Source organism: Vidua macroura, chromosome 5 (genome assembly GCF_024509145.1).
Source record: "Vidua macroura isolate BioBank_ID:100142 chromosome 5, ASM2450914v1, whole genome shotgun sequence".
In the NCBI taxonomy this organism is placed as follows: domain Eukaryota; kingdom Metazoa; phylum Chordata; class Aves; order Passeriformes; family Viduidae; genus Vidua; species Vidua macroura.
This window is the reverse complement of record NC_071575.1, coordinates 49,884,613-49,907,685: the sequence shown is the minus strand read 5'-3', so window position 1 is coordinate 49,907,685 and position 23,073 is coordinate 49,884,613. Positions and strand designations below refer to the sequence as shown.

Genomic DNA, 23,073 nt, shown 5'->3' with positions numbered 1-23,073 from the left:
ACCCATCTTGGTGGTATCTTTATTCTGCAGTTGAACTACATCTTCCATAAGTCCTTGATAAAAACATCCAATAACATTGGTACAAACTCTTCTAGGAGATTTCAGGAGACACTGTGGATGCTGCATCTAGGACGGAGTATGAGGTGAAACCCATTAATATAATAATTTCATTAAGATCTTAATATGCATTCCTGAGTGGAGATTAGTTTTTCACCTCTCCATTGGCTTTCATTGTACCTTGTTTTCATTCTTGTCAGCATTTGTAGAAGTTTTTGAATCAATAAAAGAGAAACTCCGTAAAATCAGTGGTGGTTAAACTTCTCCAGAACCTGAAAGAGCCTGTTAGTGGCCAAACAATGTGATCAAAATGCAGATGGGTGTACTGTGTCTGTGATACCATGAAGAAATATAAGAATCGGGCAAGGCATCTTCACAAACCATCATAAACAATGGTGGAGGAATAGGATGAAACTATAAGAGCAGCTAAAAACTCAAAGAATAGAGAATTCAGTTTTTTGGGATGTTTTGTAAAATCTGCATGAAAAAGTAGTGAGTGGGGTAAGGACAGTCACTGGAAACAAACAGCGGTACCAACTGCTGTGAGGGTGGGCAGAGTGCTGAGACTGCCTAATTAGGACAGTAGTTATCCCACAATCCTGTGGGAAAGTCAAAAAGATACAAAGTTCATTGTGATTTTCTAGAGCACACTACTGTTGAGCTTCAGACCCTTGCTATGACAACATGCATACTTTACAAATAGCTCTGCAATGATCAATGTTTTCTCAGGATGTCAGTTCATGTTGCAGGTCTTACCAGTAAGCAGGCAAAATCTCTCACGAGGTGAAGACTGCAAAGTACTGCTGTGAGAAAGGGCACTGACTTATTCACTAGCCAGAGGAAACAGGTGCATGATGAATGTGCAAGAAAAAAAAAGTGAGCAAGGATCTAACCTAACTTGAATGGAATGGTTGGTGGAGTACCTCTTCTGTCTGTTTTGTAACATGTGGGTTTGGCAATTCTTGGTATGCACTGCATAGGCTAAATCCCTCCACTCTTTCTAATACTTTGTGCTACACCAATTGATCTAAACGTAGGATTTAAACATAAGGTTGTCCTTGAGGCAGGGACTTCGAAACCAGAAATGTGGAAATTAGCTTTTCCTTTCCTTTAGTATAGATTTACCACCAACTCAGAAGCCTGTGATGCAGTTTCCTCCTCTACCTCTAATGACACAGATGCCTGAAGTTCTTAGCCTGAAAACCTGAATTTACCTCTGCTTCTTTCTCCATGTAGGATGAATGATTCATTTTGTTCCATGACGCTGCTTCCAACTGCAAAACTCTTACATAAAGGCACTCAGGCCTTCTGCTTTTCATTCAGCTTTGGGAATTTCCTGTGCTTTATCACCAAGACCTAGGTAGAGTGAAGTTCAGGATGATTTTGAATCAGGTGCCAGCAATCCACACAGAGTATATCTTTTTATATTTGTGCTATTTTTCCTTTATGGTATACTTTCTGGTATTTAACATTCATCCCACTTCAAAATTCAATATTTTTAAGCTAAATACTGCTTTATCTTGTCCATGATCATTTTATATCAACATGACATTTACCTAGTCCCAATTCAAGAAGACTGTCCTCTTCAGGAGGGAGCTTAGAAATCTGTGTATATCACAAGACCAGCAATGGGAAGAATATACACAGATTTAACCAATTAATAGAAATGGCCTGCACTGGGAATAGTTTTTTCCCCAAAATAACTCAATTAATTCTATTTATTCTTGTCTATTTTTTAAAACCAAAAATGTATATTTTAATTGTGAAGGTTTTTTAGTCCTAATTTTTCTCCTGGTTCTCAATATTTTTTATTTCTATTTGTGAGTTTTATGCTTGTCTATAGATTCAAAGGTAATTAAATATGCATCCTCTGACTAGGCAGGCCCCACACATGGGCAGCATCTGTTCAACACAGTGAGATGTGGACTGACCTATATAGGATGGGTGATGAAGAGATGAGGACTTCTCCTGCTTCCTCACCCAGGTTTCTTTTCTGTATGATAGACTAGGATGGTGCTTTGCTCCTAACATAATGATTAACTATTCCTAACAAGGTGATGTTCAGTAGGTGAAATTTTCCAGTTTATTTGCATTATTTTGACTTTGAAAAAATGATAATTATTATGTGCTAAAATGAGGCTGAGGCTGAGACTTTCTACTATTAGCTCTGGAACAGGAGAAAAAGAGCCAGGAGTAATGGAACATTTTAAATTTGGTTTGGGAAGTATTATTAATATGCTTTATGTAAAACTATTATTTCAGTTCACTGTAAGCTATTATTGAAAAATATTAAAGGCAATCATCACAGTATTCTAGACATCATACTACTCTCTGTCAGTATGTTATTAAATAGCATCATATATATGACAAATGTGTTCTCTAAGCATTTAAATGCTTTGTTTTGTTTGGGGAGGAGGGGAAATGCAGCAAAACAGCACTATTGGGCCATATTTTTAGCTGCTTCAAATTAACATAGCTCCACTGGGAGTAGTGCCAGGAATTTAAAATTATTGTTGAACTTTACAGTAGAATCAGCTACTGTGGCATTTCAATTATACGGAGGGCTAGGGTGTAGGAAATATTTGAAAGAAAACATAATAGATTATCTGTGGATAAGCTCTGCCTCCATGCCAGGTGAGCTGAATAAAATATTTCAAGCTGCAAAATACTGAATGTATATAATATGTTTTAGTACTGGCATTATAAATATTCGATAAAAGAAAAACTGATGCATGCAAACCCCATAACTTTCTAATACAGTAGAATTCCCTGCATGCAGACTCTGAAGTAATAGCTAAAAACTCTGTTTTTATAATCAGCATGGGGATTTACATATTCTCTAATGAAATCCCTGCTAAATAAGCCATATGGTCATAACACTATGGTTTGCAGCAAGAGAAAGAGTATTATTCTGAATCAAAAATCAGATAAGAGGCATAAGATGAAACATTTAACAATTCTTTTCAGAGGGCAAAATGAGATAGCAAAACTTGTGTTCTAAAATTAGGTAATATTAAAAAAAAAAAACCCCACAGTTAAGAGCCATAAGATTTTTTAAATGCTAAGAAGTGAAATGCAGTATATGTGTAAAGAAATGTACTTAACTATTCTCACAGTGTGACCGAATTTTTTATTATATGTTACCAGCACTGAAAAAAAGCCTTTGGCACCATAGAGGACGGGTCAGTGCAATCATTGTAATCCAGTGTGAGGTCCTAAGAATACTGGTGGGAGCAGAGTAGAAAACACAACTGAAAGTAATCTAATATTGTGTAAATCAATCTTTCCTGGAATGCTGCATTCAGTTCTGCTCAGCTTGTCTTATTAGATCTATAAACAGGAAGAAGAGTTCAAAACTGGGTCATTGACATCACAAGCACTAGTGGAACTCATCACTACCAGTCATCATTAAAGTCAAGACAAAAAAATAAAAAAGGAAAGGATTAATCTTACAGTAAGTGAATGATGAAAACATCAACAGTTATAACAATCAAGGCACATCACATCTCTCATAGAAGGGAAGACCAAAGGAATTAGCAGGACCAACAAGGGTTCTTTATAAAAGTTATAAGTAATTTCCCCCAGCTGCTAACAGTTCACTGGCTGCCTCACCAGCTGGCTGGACAAACCTCATCTATGTAAACCAGCAGTGGGAATTGGGTCCTTGGTAAAAATATGCAGTTCTGTCTGTGAATCTCAAAATGAAGGAAGTTATTAAGGGAAATGAAACTGAGGTACCAAAGTAATTCCTAGGTTTGTAAAGGGGAGGACTCTTAGGAAAAAAACACGTGGAGGGTAATACCCATAAAATAGCCTAGAATTCAACTACAGGGGTCTTAGCAGTACAAGATTAATGGTTGGACTCAATGATCTTTGAGGTCTTTTCCAACCTAAACCATTCTATGGTTCTATGAAAATCATAATCCTGAAAGAAGAAATAAAGCCTACAGCCCATTACCTGTTTCAACTGCTGCCAGCCTGGTGAATACAATTCACTTCTGTGAGAAACTCATCTCAGACACAACTGGAAGTTGAATTCCAGTAATGAAACACAAAGGTTTTATATTAATTTCCACCCCAAAGGATGGTCTTAGGGTTCTGGTTTTAGCCCTTTAGAGAGTAGAAGTGAAATGAGGCATTTCCTCATTTAAGATGTAACGTTAATGTGCAGCCTCTGCTAGTTTCTTTTAACATGCTATTATTTTTTTCCTTGGTAAGATTCAATTAATCTGGTGAGATAATGAAATAGCTATTTCCCAAGAACTGTTATGTAACTTACATTAACTTGTCTTAATACAATGGGAGATACCAATGTTAAAAATATTTCAGTTCTTTACTGTTTTCAGATCTTTTGCACATTCATTTTACACAGTAAATATTTAGTATTGTAAAAAACTTATAACCTCATGCATTTATTGTTTTAGCAGCACAGCTTCACTGATTTGTGCAGTGAAAGCTTGTTTTGTTCTTATTAATTACAAATGTGTATGTAATGATGCACTGGTTTGATATCATTATGTTACACAGGCTATCTAAAGCTATTGCCTAAGGACTGTAATACAATCTGCTGGATCCTGGGCAGATTTACAGAGTGCTCTACATTATCCTGTAGTTCATGCATCACTGAGTGTTTTCCTCTCCTAATTAGAGACCAGCCAATTGCACTATTTATAATTATTTAATATGATGAGCATTTATGTAAAGAGGGGCTAAATAAAGAGAGATTTAGCAAAAAGCACAGAGAACAGAATAAATATTTAATTAGCAATGCAATAAGCTTCAGCTGGGATAATAAGCTGGGATCTTCAAAATTTGTTTTCTATTAGTTTGTTCTTTAGACACCACTTTCTCCAAGTGGAAACCACACTGACACAGTCATAAAAACCCCTTTAAGTCTTACATGGAAAACACCAACACAAAATCTTGATCTGAATAAATTTGTTGATGCAGGTAATGTTATTTCAAGGCACATATTATGTGGCTCTTAGGAAACAGGAGTAATTGTTCCATATTAAAAGCTAAATTCTGTTAAAATACAGGACTATTGGGGGGTGTTTTGGTGGCATATATACTCTTTACATTTACTGATTTCTTTACATCAGTTTTTCTGAACATAATTCAGTTATTTATTCATACTGAAATTTGGAGGAAAAAAGCCGCAAAAAACACATTTAGCACTATGTGCTCCTGCTACTTTCCTGTGGAGCAAAACTATTTCTAACCCAGTCCAGATCAGAGGTGAGCACTTCAGCTTTCTCTGCTTCATATCTTCTTATTGCCTCCAAGAGATTTCATATGTCAGGGACTAGAGCAACTCACATTGTCTCAAAAAGCCCAGTTGCTTGAATGATTTCTTCTCTAGCAAATTTGAACGAAACTGTTAATGTTATGATTATGCAAGCAGTTACTTCCTTGCTCTTTGATGCAGTCTTTTCTGGATGATGCAGGTTAAAAAAAAAAGTGCTTAAATATAGTGTTTCCCCTAACCCAAGTCATACTGACAACCAGATTACCGTGCAACTGTCTTTGATGTTATGCCAACAGATCAGAGCTGAGAATCTGTGAGTATGTTAGAGAAGAGATCTTCTGAAGTCCTTGATCAACTGAAGTCAGCTCAACACATCTTACCACAGTCCTAGCAAAGGAAAAGGTTTCTGTTCTGTTTTCATAATATTTATAACTTTTCTGGGCTCATCATGTCTGCAGAATAAATCAGAGGATGAAAACTGTTTTGCATAAAATCTGATCTGCTAGTATCTTGGGAGGAACAGAATAAGAGTTACATTCAAAGGCAGAAATACAGTATATAAACAAAGCTATGAAATTTTAAATTCTAGCAAAAAATAAGATGAAGTTGTTTTGGAAAAGCCAAGGCAACAAACATAAAGCACGTCAAAAGAGCTAAGCAATAAAAAGGACGCCCCTCTTTAACATTGCCCAACCTATACCATTTACACAAACCCAAATGTATAGAAGTGTACAACCATGAAAATAGGGGCTGCTCTCCTCTATGTGTCATGGCTAGTCTGTGCTACAACTTTCCAGAGATGACAGAGACAGGACTTAGGGGAAGTGCCTCTAGAACATCTGGTTTTTGTAGTCTCTCTCTTTATGTTGATCCAGTACAGTCCCATTTGCTTCCCAGGAGGATACTGTACACTGAGACATAAACGCAGTTGAGCCCTGTTACATATTAATTGTTTCTCAATGGTGTAAAGGAGCAGCAGAGGAAGAAACCTTTATTCAGCAAAGGCACGAATACTCTAGAAGCAGAAATGCAGCTGTAGCAACATGTGCAGTGTATTTACTTTGAAACATGGATAGATAGGTCTCTGAAGAAAAGAGATGAAGCTTTAAGCAGTAGTGGGCAGACTGTGACTTCATGTGTTTAGCTTGAAGGACAAAGTTACACTTCCATCTAATCAACATATTTCCTAGTACAATGCAGTCCAATGTCTGTTGAATATATCTAGACTACCAATGCAAACCACTGTGGAAAACATTCTTATACTCTGGCCTAACTCAGTGCACTGGAGCAGTGGATTTCTTTCAAACTTTCTAATGCACATTAAGTTAAACAAATATACAAAATCTTCAGTTACTTATTACCAACATAGTTCTGTTGCAAAATAAAATTAGGGGACAAAGTCAAAACCAGTTGGATTATGTCAGTGCTGTGGACTGATGGAGGCTGTTGGAAGGACACATGGGAGGACAGAAGGGAGTCTCACACTCAGGCTGCAAGTTTCCAGATTTCTGGAAACTTTTCTGTTTCTCAATAGCTGGACTTTCAAGCAGTATGGATGGCCTGAAAGAAACGTCCAGCATGCACTGGCTGGGACAGGTAGCACTGCTGGAATTCACTGAAGTATGCTTTCAAAATAAAGGTTTGTATTTGTGAGATTTGGAATAATGATTAAGGGAAACAACAGAAGCTCTGAACTGCTTTATGTTACTCTTCTCCTCAGTAAGGTGGCTTCTTATTAATGCTTTAGCTTGTATTTGCTATTCTATAGTATATGTATTGTACAGATGCTATAAAAGACTGGTGAAATTTGTTGTATAAAGGAAAATTGCTGTACAAGATATGGCAAGATATGTCTTTGGGCTAATTTCTGCTCCTATTTTTATGCTATACAAGACTGTAGTGTTTTACAAGGGTAACCAAGATCAATGTACAGTTTTTTTGCTTCATGCTGTGGGAAATGTTCATGTTAGAAAACCCATGGTTTATTTTGTATATTGTAAATATCACAGTGATCATATGCATGCTTCTTTTGACACAAAGGATTTTCCTTAATGAAGGATGATCTGTTTGGTGTGTTAGTTTTGTCATCCAAATTGATCTCCTATGAAATATTATGTACCTTCTTGAACATGCTGGGAAATGCTCTGCCAAGCTATTATTTTAAAAACCTAGTGTCCTTTCTGAAAAGCACATTTCTTTCTTAGAAGACAATCAATGGAAGGTTAAAGTTATCCTAAAGGTAAAATAAGGTCAAAGCTGTTCAGAGTCATCAAATAATTTATCCTGGAAAAAGAATACTGACAGGCTGAACTAATCAAAGAGTTTGGTTGACTGATCATTGGCTATCATGCTATGGGACTCTATTAGACTATCCACAACTTTTTGATCCCTTCTGCTTCCCCTGTATTACTGTAGCTGTCAAAGAATACACATCAGAAGCTCTGCTACAATTCTAATAAGAAACAGGGCAAATATTTCTAAAATTCTGATTAGTATCTTTAAATCTAAGCCCTTCCTCAAGCTGACAAAAAATTTTCTAATCTTATTAAACTGCTTGGAAAGAAGTCCCTTTGGTTTCCCAGAGAACCACCAGAAAGTCATGTAGTCTTGATGTGCCTGTGAGATAACAACAGTTGTAAAAAACCTTCCTTTTGTGTTTTCTTTCGTTTTGTTTTCCTCCTAAGCCTGCCAGCTGTGCAGTCTTGGTTATATATTTGTACTAAATGGAATACAGTTTGTAATTTAGGCTATATAGATCTATACAGCTATATTTTCCCTAAAAGGGAGCATCCATTATCAGCAGTTATTGTTATACTGTATTGCTCCCCTGGTGGTTTACAATCAAGAATTTCAATGTCAGCTTGTGTTTCGCCTTTACTTCCAAAGATCTTCGTTTGTTAGCAGTCCCTGACGGCCACAAATCTTTCTCCTGCTGCATGAAGATCTTACAGCTTTGCTTCCTTTTCTTCACATGAACTGCAATCAGTTCACCTTTTATATAGTCTCTTCAATTTATCGAACTAGCAACTAGTCAAGTGCTGTATAAGTCATGAAGTAATTAAAACTTGTAAGAAAGGTGTCATTGTGGTCAATGGCAGGAATGGGGAAAGAAAAAACTAACTATATTCAATTAGAGCCAAAAAGAACTCCCTAAAAAGCTCCTGCACCCTCAGAGAAACCAGATGGTACAGGATTTACATGGTATATAGATGTGTTGCTATCTGAATGTTAGAGAATTTATAGAGCTGCTAGAACAAATCCTGCACTCACAGAGCATAAATCTGCAGTAATTCTGTTAGCTTTGTGGATATATGTCACTACCAGGGAAATCAGAATGACTCTTTGTTTTCCCTGCTTTATGTGATGAATAACATCATCATCATAAATACAAAGTGTCAGAAAACCCCAAGTGTTGCATCACAGGGATGAGAATAGATTTCCTTTAATGTTGCTGCGCAGCAATTCAGACAAATAGATGCTCCTGATGAATACACAGTCTAATGTCCAGCTCCTGCTCTTAACACAGTGCTCTTAACACAATTTTCTTCAAATTTGAATTTAATCAGAACAAAAAGAAGGCATTGTCATTTGCTGTCTGCTCTTAGGTTTGCCCTAGGCAGTTTTTAAATGACATCTTAGTGTAGAGAGAAATAAAAAAAATTAGGTTTTGGTTGATGTTCTTAATTTCCTTTAGCTAGATTTCAGATTTTTGTAGGACTAAACTGTTGCAACCTGAAGATTTATCTTCAGGTGTCTTAAATTTAAACAAAAGAAAATCATAATTAAAAGTTGGACAGTATATTAACTCTTGTTCTTCCTTGTCCCTATTCTGGATAGAAAGCCATTTTTTTAAGGGAAAAAAAGTTTAGTATTTTATGTATGTGAACCCTTATACTGGACAGTATTTACAGTGGAAGGCCTGATGTATTCACCTATGGTTTGTTCACTGGAAGACTGAACTCAGATATGAAGGACATGAGGATAGTGTCCAAGCAGGGACCAGCTTGATATATCCATGCCTGGAAAAGAAGATGTGAATGGATTCAGCAAGAAAGGGGGTGGGCAGCATCAGGCCCAAGCATCTGTCCATACTACCTAGGCTCATGGGTCTCTAGTTTCTGAACAGTCCTGGCCTAGGAACAAAGCAGGTCATCTGAGACTCTGTGTGCTGAAGACAGTACTTTGATTTACAGCCTGAAGCAGGTCACAGACATATTTGGTGCTTAGTCTCACTGTGCTGTTTTGGAGCTCTATGACCTGGTTCAAGGAGAAGCAAGGAAGTAAGGATGGGTGTACCTACTGGCTATTTTTTCCCCTCAATTAAATTAAAACATCACAAAATGTGTTAAAGTTGTTGTTACTACAATATTAGTCTGACCTCTGGCTTTGCATCTGAAGGTGCAGAAGCTGTGAATCATTAGAAATCAGTTCATAAGCCAATGTAAACTCTTGTTTACCTAACAGGGAATTATTCCAAATGATCCCTTCTAAGATAAGGATATTAACATATTTCCATAAATAATATTCCTAGCAGCCACTATGAAGCCAGAAACTAGTCATGGTAACAGACATCCTAAGATATTGTGGATGATATCTATCATTGGCCAGGCATGGATTTACAGGGCAAATGTAGATTTATAGCACTGTACAGCACAGTGTGAAGCACCAAAAACTGTTATACACTGTGGAAGAGGCAGTTCCATGGCTGCCATCCATTTCAGAAAAATCAGGAACTAGCAGGAAAGGAGATGCATTGCAGGTAGTGATGGTTTACTGAAGGGTGACAGGTAGTGGCAATGGTATTCTGAAAGGCAGACTTCTGCCATGGCAGAGCTGTGGACGGGAATGTCACAGCACCTAAAGGAGGAAAAATGTCTCCAGATTGCATTGATCTCATGAGAAAGGGGGTAGAGGTTCCTGTTGTCTGCCAGGCCAGCCTACTGGTTCTTGCCATGGACAGCAGGCTCCAATGGAAATCTTCTATGACTTCTAATCTAAAGCGTATTTCTAAAAGCATATGGCTCATTGCTGCCACTGCCAACCACTTGTGTTGATGTCAAGCAAGGCACTAGAGTCAAAGGTTCAGCTCCCTGATCTAACATGCCTTTCTGCACTGTAGTTTTGAGACAAAGTGAGGCTGCTTTTATGTTGCATATCATGGCTGACACAAAACTAAGGCAGTGCTATTTATGGCATACATAATTTTTTTCATAATAAGAGATTCACACCTTAATTTTTGAAATACAAAGGAACATCATATTTTTGCAGTATTCATAAGCAAATCAGAAGAAAAGCAGTCAAAATCTGGATGGTACAAAATTCATACCATCATGAAGTTCAGAATTGCCACGTGCTTCTAGTTTCTACCAAACATGGCTGACTACTTAATGTGCTAATTTATGTTTGAGATAATCTGCAACTCCAACAGCATAACACAAAATTTGTATTTTGAAGTGTAAGATCTTAATTATTCTAATCCTCTTCAAGTCTTTTAAAATACAACACCTTTATCCAGTGCCAGGAGTTTGTATGTGCCTTTGCAACAGAAAATGGACATAATGAGGGGTGTGCCAGCCAGAGTCTGCAAGGAATTGAAATTAGCAGAAATCTCTCTTTGAAATAACAGTTGTTTCTTTGTTTAACTGAATTCATTTCCACAGCTGACAAAAATTCAGAACAATATTGTCAATGAAAAAAAATGCGTTTATGAACCAAAAATGTAACAGATTTTATTTTCAGGCTGATTCTAGTGATTCTAGTATGCATTTAAAATTTGAGCCTTCTTGTGTCAAAAATCCACACATATTAAACACATTTTGAGCATTTCTGTTGTACTGAATTTCTGAGGGGGAAATGTTCCTTAAAGTGAAATAACACAGTACAGAGCTGTAAGTGTATGCACAAGAGGATTACAAACCAGATAAGCTTATTTTGAAAAGGACAAGGATCTCACATTTCACACATTTTTTTGTCTCTTAGCAAATTATTGAAGTCCATTCTATTTGCTAGACAAATCTTGGAAAAGTCAGGAAACATATTTTAGAAGAATTGCCTGGATTAAATGTAAGGTATCAACAAACCTTAACATGCCTTCAAATACTTCTTTCTTAGATACTTGACTGTGTTATCTGACATATTGCTTGTGAATTATCATTTCGAGAAATATACTTTAGTAACTCTGAGTAATAAGGTGACAGAAATATGACCAGCTATTGGAGTTATATTTGCATGACTTGAAAAACTGATTTTCATTTTGCATCTCTATATGAAGAACCCAAATTCTGCTCTGCTGCACACTTCTGCAACAAGTTCATCTAAGATGAATCGTGATGATGGTGCTGCAAGCAGGATTCAACTTCTATATGAACATCAGTCTGAAATGGCAACCCAGGTCATCAAATCTATTTCCCTGTACTGACAGGTATCTGAGGAGTCTTGAATGCCCTAAAGCCCCTGCTTCCTATTAGAATAGTCCTAAAGTTTTATTTGGGACAAACAAGAACTACAAAATAAATTTTTAAAAATCTATAATGACCTACAGACCTACAGAAAGTGAGCTGGGTGAATAAAAGATATTGCTAATACTGTAGATTCCTGTAGAGCAGGATTTTCTTTATTATTTGCATAAGGTACCTAGGACAAAGACTATGCCCTTCAATATAGAGGAACACAACAAAACAAGCAAAAAACCCTATAACAGTCCCACTTGGATTAGGGGAAAAGTTCTTCATGGTCCTAAATCTGGCTATCAGTTCAACTATAAGCTTACTTCAAATGGCACCAGGAGCATTTCAGCACTGTGCCTTTGCATCCTGTCTAGACATGTGGCCTATTTCCAGTTGGCTGGTCATTAGAGGAACAGAACAAAAGTCAAAGAAAAAAAAACCCTATGAGGCAATTTATACATCAAGAGAGAAAAAGAAAAAAATAATCCCTCTTGGCCCAAAGGCAGCCAGTGAATGCCCTGGAGCAGAGAATTAATATAATACATGTCATGAGGAAGCAGTGATCCAATCTCCTTTCAAAACTTCATGGAGACTTGGACCCAAAAATTTACATCTGTCCAACCTTGTGTTTGGTATTTGAAGGCGTAGCCATCAAAACAGTTTTTTGCAAGTATAACTTCTCACTCTGGAAAAACAAAGACAAGCTTTTATCTCTGTAGAATAAATAAATTAAAAATGATCTAAGACGACATTTCAAAGCCCGAAGTCAGCAAAATAAGTACCCCACGCCCAGAACCTGCTGGTAGCTGGTTATCTTAGAAATGTAGTTAAAGAGAAGATGTGCAGGCAAAGAAACTGGGAGCAAAGGTTTCACAGCAGCATACAGAGTGCCCTGTGAAGGCCTGGAATAAAAGGTCCATGCCATTCTGTTTCCATATTGCATATTAAGATTCACTGCTTGGACATGCTATTGCTCAGAAGACCCGAGCACAAGAACCTGTATTAGTAGAACTGGGTACTTGACTGGATTTCTGGGAAGTCTCATTTCATGTTCTAGGTACAGCACTTAAATTCTGTCACAAGAGGCCTATTAAATCAGTAGAAACTTTAGAAATAAAGTTGTGGTGAAGGCCATGGGGATCATAGGAATACAAGTATTTGAGGACATAAGAGTTCTAGTTTATTTCTGTAGCATCCTAAGCTCATTTTTTCTGATGTATCTACTTTGTTTTTATTAAGTTATCCATTCCTATTTGCTTACATAGGCTAATCAAATATAGAATCTATGGAAGATGAAAATATTGCCCTCATCTAGACCATTATATTTGTCTGTGTGTGAGTCTCTGTGTGCATTTCTGAACTGAATAAAAATAACTAATTGGTTTTATTTCTTCTGACTTGGGAAGAAAATATCCATTATTTGTATTAGAGGTAAATTTGTTTCAAAGAATATTGTTTGTGTTGCAGTAGTGCTAAAATTCCAGCTGGAAATGGATTCCTTGCCTATTTGGCATGCTCTGTACACATCTATCTATAACAAAAAGTGTGCCTGATCCCAAAACCTTACCCTCTGCACAGTTAATGGGAGGTAACAATAGGCTGCAGCAGAATGAAGAAACAGAGACACAGTTTAATCAGCCATAACAGGCATCAACCTGAAATGAGCCAAAGACTGATCTTAGAGTGCTTACTCGAAGCAAAGTATTGTGTTATCTAATGCGGCCCTGTTCTGCACTGTGTAGAAGAAAACCCCTTCAGAAAGGTCATTCCTCTTTCTGGCCATCATTTGTTGCCGGTGATTTCAATGACAAAAGGAAAACTATTACTAATTTAGTATATATATATTACAAAGAGAAAGAGTTTACACTGATCCACATGGCCATGATAATTAAAAGGAAATAAAATGGAGTCTTCTTGTACAAATAATATTGTAGATTTCATAAGATGGTAATGAAAATGGCAATAAAAAAGCAAAAGTATTCTAAAGGAAAGAGGATATACAGTCAGATTTACAAGAAAATTACAAGTTTGCTTCTATTAGATAGGATCAGATAATACAGGAAAATGGTAATTTTCTTGATATACATTTAATTCCATCAACTTGAATACTGCTTAGATTGTTTATAGCTAAAAGTCCCATTCAGTGCATAAGATGTGTGAAAGACTTTATGGTAGATTTTTATTTAATTCCTTTTAATGGCAGATATTGTTGCATCAAACCAATTTCTAGCAGATGATTTTCACAGTACCAAAATCAGAATGACTGAGCAGAAGTGCTCCCCCAGGTTGCATTTTTAGGCAGTTTGGTGGTTGCCAACTCATAGAAAGTTGCATAAATGAATATATCTTATGATAGAAATTCTTTCTTGGTAAGAAAAAAAATTGTTATATTTACAAGCTAACACACACTTTTAATTTTGAATATATTGCATTCTTGAAAACTAGAAAGAATAAAATTGTAACTTGTAAAAAAATACATCTTCTTCAATATTGTAAGTCAAAAAACTCTTTCTCCAAATATATACAATTAAGATTTTTCCTGTGCATTTAATACATAGCTCATGACTCATGAATTATAGCTCTTAAGTACCAAATTGGATAGCTGACTTCCCACAGAGTGAGAAAATGCCTTCCCTCCTCTCTGAAGAATCTTTTCCCAGGGCTTCCTGACTAAAGAAAAGAAAAAGGTTTCATAAATGGTATTTTTTACCCCAGGGACTGGGGGTAGATTTGCATTGAATTCTTGATTGCCTGATTTCACACTCTATAATGAATCACAGATTTCTCTAGCATTAGTACCTTAGGAGCTGAGGTTGGGTACCTGATGCTCCCCTTGTCCTCTTTAGGCTGTCTGGCTGCTCAGCCTGCTTTTCTGGTAATCCCGACCCATTGAGTCTCACCAGGAATGGATGTCATGGAAATACACTTGGAGCAGTGATGAGGATATAGCAGAATGAACATGCTCTCAAACTGCGTATGTCTTTTACGTATTAACTGTAGGAAAATAGAGCTACATATTGCAGCTATATAGTAAAACAGTATATCTTCCAGACCTCAGCTTATATGGGTATGTAGCAAATTCAGAACACCACATAACCAAAAATCCAATGCTTGGATTGCATAATACCCCAGAGTGATGCAGGGGATAGTCTAGGTCCATACGTGGGTGAGGTTTGTCTGAGGACACACATGGGATTACAGAAAGACACTGCTTTCTGGCTATTTTTTTGAAGTTGTAAACAACCTTTTCCAAAATATACATTTTGCATATGTATTTAGGAAAGGAAGACATGTGCCATTCATTTGATAAAAAGATGGACTAATTATCAGGCAGCCAGATGGCAAAATACAAACTATAATTCACAGGCAATCATTCAGCACAGATCAACACCTCCCGTATGGCTCCCACACCCCAACACCAGTTAAAAACATAGAGCTGCAGAAATGAAATGCTGCAATAATCTCAAAAAAACATCTAATCCATCTTCTTGCATCCAGCAGGGAAATTTTTGGTCAGTTCAATACAATTTTATTCCACAGAAAGTCTCTATGGACAAAAGGTTTCAGTAGTTAAAAATTCCTTCAAATGCAAAATAGAAAACAACAAGAAATCCTTCTAAACCCCAGAGCAAAACCTTGAGGAATTCACTAAAACCTAAACCACAAAAACCTCAGAATACAGAATAACCACAATACATCTTGACTGCTGCAGACATGTGTTTCTTTAATGTGGTTACAAGCAGAGCATGCACTAGGAATCTTTTTATTGCACATGGGATCATTCACATACAAACTGAGCAAACCAAAAAATACATTTCTATAGCATGTGCAAAAACCCCAGCATCTGACAGACTGTAATATAAGCTTTGCTGTAATGAGCTCACAGAAAGCAATATGATGGACAAGCTATAATAACCTGAATAGAATATGAACAACATTCACCACATCTTGGAGCCAAGGAAAGCACTGATGAATCTGTGACAGGGACACAGGCGGGACACAGCTGCTGTGGGCTGCATGTGTGGAACAATGCAGGTGCTCCTGCCCTGCCACAAAACACAAACTATGAGCTCTCCAAGGCGCTGGCAGCAAGGAAGGGGACCCAAAACCTATGAACACTTGTAAATTTATCTTCATAAAAATTTATTTTAAAGGACTGTAATTCCTGTGCTCACTCTGAAGTCAGACACAAGTTAAGTCAGTGCTCTTCCTTGTGCAACTCTTGATTTGCACCTGAGAAATGTTGCTGTGGCACACTGTGGTCTGGAGACCAGTTTTTGGCTTGTCTTTGTGCTATAGTGCTGGGTGTACAACACACTACCTGCTGACTGGCTGAGGAGAAATGGCAGAGAATGGCATCTTACTGTGGTTTTTAATTAATTCCAGATTTCTGCATTAGGTTCTCTAAGCAAAAAGAGATGGTAAAAGCCTTCTTATACATTCACAATTGTCAGCAGAGAATATACTTGGGGTTGTCTTGTCTGTGCTTAGAAGAGAAAATAAGAAGTCAGAAAGTATGTACTTAATTAGTGCAATTTCTGCACAAAACTCCTAATTAACATTCATGGTAGTCTGCTTTAAAGAACTGCTGCTTTTTCTATTTCTATATTTGCTGGTTGGTTGGATCGAGTTTTTTCCCTCCCTGAACACGAGACAGAGGAGGGGAATGTTGAGTTTCTTTCCCTTGAAAACGTTTCTGGTGAACACTGACCAGAGCCACTTCTGCACTGGCACTGGTGGCAGACAAAAGGTCTAGCTTTCAAATAGTGCTGGTTTTTTGATGCCCTCACATGTGAACTGTGGGTGCCAAAGTCTGCTCTAAAGTTGCCTCAGCTCAGCCTTCTGAAACCTCAACAATGATGGGAGATGTGAAGCCAGAAGGAGAGCAGTGGGAGGTATCCTTGATTGCAGACGCTGTCTGCCTGGTTTTGCAAGCTAGTGCATTTTGCCTGTCACTTTCAGGACCAAATCCAGTGCAGTTGCCTGGTCAAATGCCAGGATGCATGATCAAATGCCCAATCTAATGCCACATACACTAGAAAATTGCAACTAGATCTTTACCTGGGAAAGTTATGAGGGAAGGGAAAGCTTTTTATTTTTGAGGTGTAGCCTTCATGAATTTGCACAACTTCTGTGGCTATCGGTGTGTGCTAGGGGTTTTTCTCCTGTTTGGTGCTTTAAAATTTAACTTTCCATATGCACTGCAAATGTAATAGGCATATACCCTTTATTTATATTTACATTTACAAATGTAAATATTTTGGGATGTAAGTACATAATGGAAAAGTGAAGTGTATCAAAGAACCAAACACATAAAATGTGTTACAGTTAAAACATAAATACAGTTTCTCACATAAAATGTGAGAAATGCATTTTTGCATGCATATATAGTGTAAACAGCAAATTTAACTGTATTTTTTACAAGAACTATTGAATGGCTGGTAGCAGATTTTCTTACATTAACCTGGCTACCTGAAATTTAACATTGTGAAACAATAAGGGTAGAAATGTCATTTATTCAGCTGATATACAGCTATCTTTCATATTCAGATTTTGCTGGAATGCTAATTGGAAATTTGAATGTCAGGTTCTCATTAATAGACTAGTCCCTGAGGGGTACCTGCATAACAATACATTTCCTCCTCCTCTGCTTTTCCAGTTGGACATCACCTCTGCCTGAGTTCTGCTCTTCCCACAATACTTTAGATGCTTAGGGAAAGGCTGCAATAAGTCAAGATACCTGGGAGAAACAAAAGTGTCTTTGTTGAATGTGAAAACACTTAGGAAGCCTGTGAAGTGGGTGCTATATACTTAGTTTCCCGGGAGTTTCATTTTCACAAGATTGCAAAACACTGCATTTCAAATAACAGACCAGACGGGCTGTGTTTCACTGACTGCACAGATTCCCTGCTCAGATGTTCCCAATAGCTCTATTTTCTGAATGGGAAGGATATAACTGCTCCCACCATGAACTGTCACTGCCTACTTCTACACGTGCTAAGACTTTCTGGGGATTCATATTTTTTGTTCCAATATTTACATAGTGCTTGACATCTGCAAGGTAATTTCATAATCTTAAGAAATTTATTCAAACAACCATACATTTCTAGGCACTTTTTTCTGCAAGAAGGCCTGTAGTGGGTCAAAGAGTGTTATTGGTTTTGGTCTTTTTCAGAATAAAGCGTGCCACTCCATGTAGCAAATGGATCAGAATCATGTAGTCAAATGACGTAAATACTCCAGGACGAGGGTGGTTGCTCCTGGAATTCAATTACTACCTCAAGAAGTCTTTGATTTATATCTGTGGACAACACTATATTTGGAATACAAATTAAAAAATTTTGCAGCCTTTGTAAATTATAATTGTAACTATCATAACTTTGGAAGATATTTTAAAGTATTGAAACCAAAGGCTTCTCCTTCTTCTGAGCAAGATTCTGTTCTTACTGGAAAAGAAAGCCAGAGCACAGAGGAAAACATCCCCCTTGGAGCTGACCACTTTGCTGAGAGTAAAATAGAAAATGTATTCCATAGCACTCCTCTGCAGGGCCATTAGCAAGAACTGATCTTGTAAAATCTTTTCTATGTATTTACCCCAGATTAAATCTGGTCTGCACTGTGACATTATATTGATAAAGCAAAGTATCCTAAAAGGTTAAGACAAACATGACTTGAAGACAGGAGACCTTTTGTCCAGAACCCCCATATTCACATGAATTTAAGTTACAAGCCCCTGGGATGTGTGCTACAATCAGAATCATGGCCACAGTGGAGCAAGAGAGGCACCAGATGGTGACAGATGTGAGGGCCACCACCTCAGGGTGCTCCGCAGGTCCAGGCAGGCTCTCAAAGAAGCATCTGGCAGCTGAGATGAACAAAGAGGGCAGTGAGACCAGGGGGGAAAGAGCTCCAGAGAAAAGAGTACTGGGGGGAATAAAGCAAACATGTCTGCCCTACAAAAATATCCTGCTCTTTTCTGAATACAATAAACGGCTTTGTGCACAGCCCTGCAAGGCCTATGTATAAGCAGTGCTCAGTTAATTTATCTTATTAAAAAAAATTTATCTGGGGAGAGAGAAAAATCTATTAACATTTCCTGCATCTGAAATTCACTTGTATGAACAAAACCTCTAGTATTTCTTTTCATACAATTTCACTTACCTCTGTTTCATACTACCCTAATCCCAGTTATTTCAGCTAACATTTTACAACATAACACCTGAGGCCAGACTGGGTCCCTTACAAGAAACTTTAAGTATCATGATTTTGGAGGGGATTTTTCATCTTGTGGGATAAAAAATTTTAACTGGGTATATTCAGAGCATAGTTTTTATACACTTTTAAAATGTTGTGTATAAGGGGCCATAAACAGCCTTTGTGGAAATGAAAGTTTGAAATCACTATGCTGAAAGTTTCGAACATTTGTGAGATTCACTATTTATAGACAGATTAGATTTACAACTCTACTAGCAAAAAGGATAGTTCTCTGCATATTATGCGCTGTTCCTATTTATGCTTCCCCTTCTCACAAAGCATGCAATGCATTTAGCCCTTTGTCTTACACATAGGTGACTGCTCTACAGTTTTGAGGTTTCTCTTTCAATTTCTCAGTCTGCAGTACTTGAAATTCAATGAAGATTAGATTTTGCAATTTGAGTTGGGATATGATTTTATTGGGATCTTAACTAAGGGGCTCTAAGATAAAATTCTAACCTCTGTAATGCTTGTAGCACTCATAGACAAACACAGTGTATAGTGTGCATCTTTGTAAGGGAACTTCTTTTCTTTAACTTTTTGCATTAACAATATGGTGCCCTGTAAAATAAAAAGTCTGCCTAGAAAAGGTGAATAATGTGACTCCACTAGCATCACCCCTCCCTCTATCAGTACTGTGTCCTGCTGCTCTTCATTCCCCATCCTAAGCTGTGTGCCACAGGGCAGTGGTCATTCTTCTGCTAAAAAATGGCTTCTGTGATGTTCAAATGATGTTAAAATGTAGGGAATGTGTATAATATATATATGTGGTGGATTTATGTGTATAAATCCACCACAACCAGCTGTAATGAACTGAAGACCATTACAAACACTGTGCTCCTCCCAGCTGCACATAAATTTATAAAGTTCCCCCAGGCACCGCATGACATTGTGAGGACACAGTGACTGAAAAGAGTAGCCACTGTGCAGGGACACAACATTTTATAGCAGGGAACCTGTGTATGGTAGGCATGATTCTAATCAATCATCATCTAGATTGATTAGAATCAGATGGTAAAAAAATGCATTGCAGTTTGTATCCTGATGAAATTGCTGGAGTGATCATTAAATGATAGTCTGGTCCTCCTGAAGCAAACACACCTTCCTCAAGGCACTTTTTCAAGTTCTAGATATCAGTTCTGGGATGGAAACAGTTGTATATGCTGATGTATAAATGTAATTTTGTGGTGTACAGTACAGTACAGAGCTCATGTGCCTATGAAACTCCAATCAAAACAAGTGTTCCCACACCCTCTTTGCTGTTCCAGAATTCAGCAAACCTGCACTCAGTTCCTGTCTCTACTGTACCACTACAGTATCATCCATGTGGGTAAAAGCCTAATCCTGTTGCTGTTACTGGCAAAATTCCCATTGACCTGCATAGAAAGAGATTTTAATTCTTAATCTTCATGTTCCTCATCTGGCAAATAAAGAAGATATTTAATTTTTCCAAGTACATCTGTTTATCTTTATTTAGACTATAAAACCCCTTTGGACAAAGACTCTTGTTAATTTGTGCTGTTCTCTAAAATTAATGTCAGTAATAATCTGTGTCATCCCCCAGTCAATATATGAGAGCCTAAATATCAATATTGTAGGTTTCTAAAAATCAAGTGTGCTCACCAATGGGTAGAAAAGTACAGCTGACAATTTGCTGGTCAGCACTACACTAGCTGTCTGCCCAGAAAGAATAAAGATTTTCCTGCAGTTCACTGGCAACTTAGAGCAGCTCATCTGCCCCAAGCATATTGAACAATTAGACCTTTCTCTGTAGTCTTACAAAAAGTCTGATTATTGCAGTATAGCAGATGCTTTATAAAGTATTCCATTCTCTATTGAGCTAGATTAATATTATTTAGACTATTAAACTTAGATAATATCTCGCACAATATCTACCTCAGTCTCAGCTGAGATCTCTCTGGGTTACAGTGATATAAATAATACTTAAGTAATCACTGTGGGAATTAACTGATATTTAGCAATTTCAATTTTATTACAGAACTTGCCCTTTGAAAGCCAAAGATGAAGTGATAGATTCTATAGGAATATTTGACACTTTGAAAACTCAGCTGTAGTTAATGATAACAGAAAGATCTATTGAGACAAAAATATAATGAAAATCTCATAACAAGTTTACAAAAAACAAATTTAACTATAGCATAAACTGAAAGAATTCATTTTACTTGTTCTATGTATTCAGCAAAAGTTTTAAATATGTAAATACTGAAAGCATTCTCTTTTTCTCCAAAGCTGCTGAAGTTTAAATTTATTTGTAGCTCTCCCTTCTGTGAGACAGTCCATTCTACTGGGGAGGCCATGTATTTTTTCAGTCTAGTAATATCTTCTTCCAGTGTGATAGATTTTGTCTTACACTGCAGTACAGAGTGAATAATTTTCCATTATAAGTAGGATTGTTTTCTCACTTCAGAAAAAAAAAAGCAAAAACAAAACCTTCATCTTCATACCACCAGCATTTAATTCACTTTGGGGTCTATTTTTCATTCTAGTTAGGTGTGTAATTCATGCCCATCTGTTTCTCTGCAAGCCAAGTGATAGTTTTTATTTTTGAAATGTTTTCTTCCTTTTGTATATGGCAATAAATCTTAAAGCAATATTTTGATGACCATTTGACTATTTTCACTTGTTACAGAAGACATTTTTTTAAAAGAGCACTAAGGAGCTCCCTAAACATCCACAAGGTTCACAGTAAGGGCAGAAATTTTCTTCAGTCACAGTGGAAATGAAAGCAGGAGTGCCAAGTTTATGCTATGCATTCACAGTCAAAGGAATGTTCTAGTTTCTAAATGGAAATCCTTTAATATGGTCTCTCAGATCTAGAAGAAGATACAAGAATAAGGAACAGGAAAACCACCCCTTAAATTCACATGTCAGAGTTCTGCTCAGATCATGAATAGACAGCAGGAAATAAAATACACAAAGAAGGAAAAGAAATACTAAAGGGAAAGGGAGATGCAATTATTCAGCAGTAAAAATAGTGAAATTATCCTTGGGTTTCACTTACAATGAAAAATTAGATTCTTTAGTTTCAGGTGAAAATATGAATGTAACTTGAAATGTTGTAGAACATCCTTATTAGCATATATTATACTGTTTTGTCAAAACTTGTCCTAGCTTTCACCCACACCACAGGAAAAGACTTCTTCCCGACCTCAGAAGCACTTGTTAGCCTGGGCTCCAGTTGCTGTGCAACAGCAAGATCTCCTTATTTCTTTCCCATGTGTGGAAGACAGAGCAGCTACCAGATTCAGATGTTTGTGATAATTTTTCCTGCGCTGTATTCAAGGGGAAGAATAAGAGCACAGTGTGTCAAAGGCCAACCACCTCCAAGGGATGCTCCTGGAAGGAGAAGATTATCCAGTACACTTTACCCTGAGCTATCCCTGAAGACACAACCTAGTCTTTGGCTTTTGTGGGTCCTGTGGCAAATAAACTTCCTCTTTTCAAGCTTACAGAAAAAATCAGTTGCTTTAATGAGACATTTCAAATAATATCATAGCATGAATAGCAGTGTTGGCAGCAGTTCACTTTACTATCCTGCCATAAATATAAAAAAATGTAGAAGGGATCTGCCCTCAGCCCTCATTTTCATTTCCAAATAAGCTATTGGCACCCTAAATTTTTGTTCAGTGTTGCAGGGCTCCTGTAGCAAAGCCAAAGAATCATTCCTAAACAACTGTGCAGGTACAGTAGAATTAATTTTGTCTGTTTTGAGGCATACTCACTTTATTTTCTAGCCTATCTTTCCAAGGATGTGAAGTTTACAAAATTACACCCTTTGTTTCTTCTTTTAGCAGTCCGGCAGTCATTTCCCCTCCAACCTGTCCCAGTAATTTCTTATTATTTTTGGTACTCCCTAACCAATTTCAGCCCCATAAAGCAGATGGTTAGAGATCTCAAATACAACAAATGTCTACACTGAAATACAGATGCTGATTAAAGAAGAGAGACCTTACTGGTTCTTCCTCTGAGGTAAGGGCAGAGAGAATTCAACATGATCCTTTCAGCAGCATCCAGCTGGGCAATCAGCAAGCGTGTCCTGACTGGCCA

The 23,073-nt window shown here is 37.2% G+C and overlaps 1 long non-coding RNA gene across 1 annotated transcript in view; it reads left to right on the top strand.

The window, feature by feature from the left end:
• The window catches only part of LOC128807646 (uncharacterized), a 107,414-nt gene extending 84,975 nt beyond the window's left edge, over positions 1-22,439 (top strand). The window contains exon 5 of the long non-coding RNA XR_008437225.1: positions 22,138-22,439. This is a non-coding gene — a long non-coding RNA (uncharacterized LOC128807646). The remainder of the gene's footprint in view (positions 1-22,137) is intronic.
• The last annotated feature ends 634 nt before the right edge of the window (positions 22,440-23,073 follow it).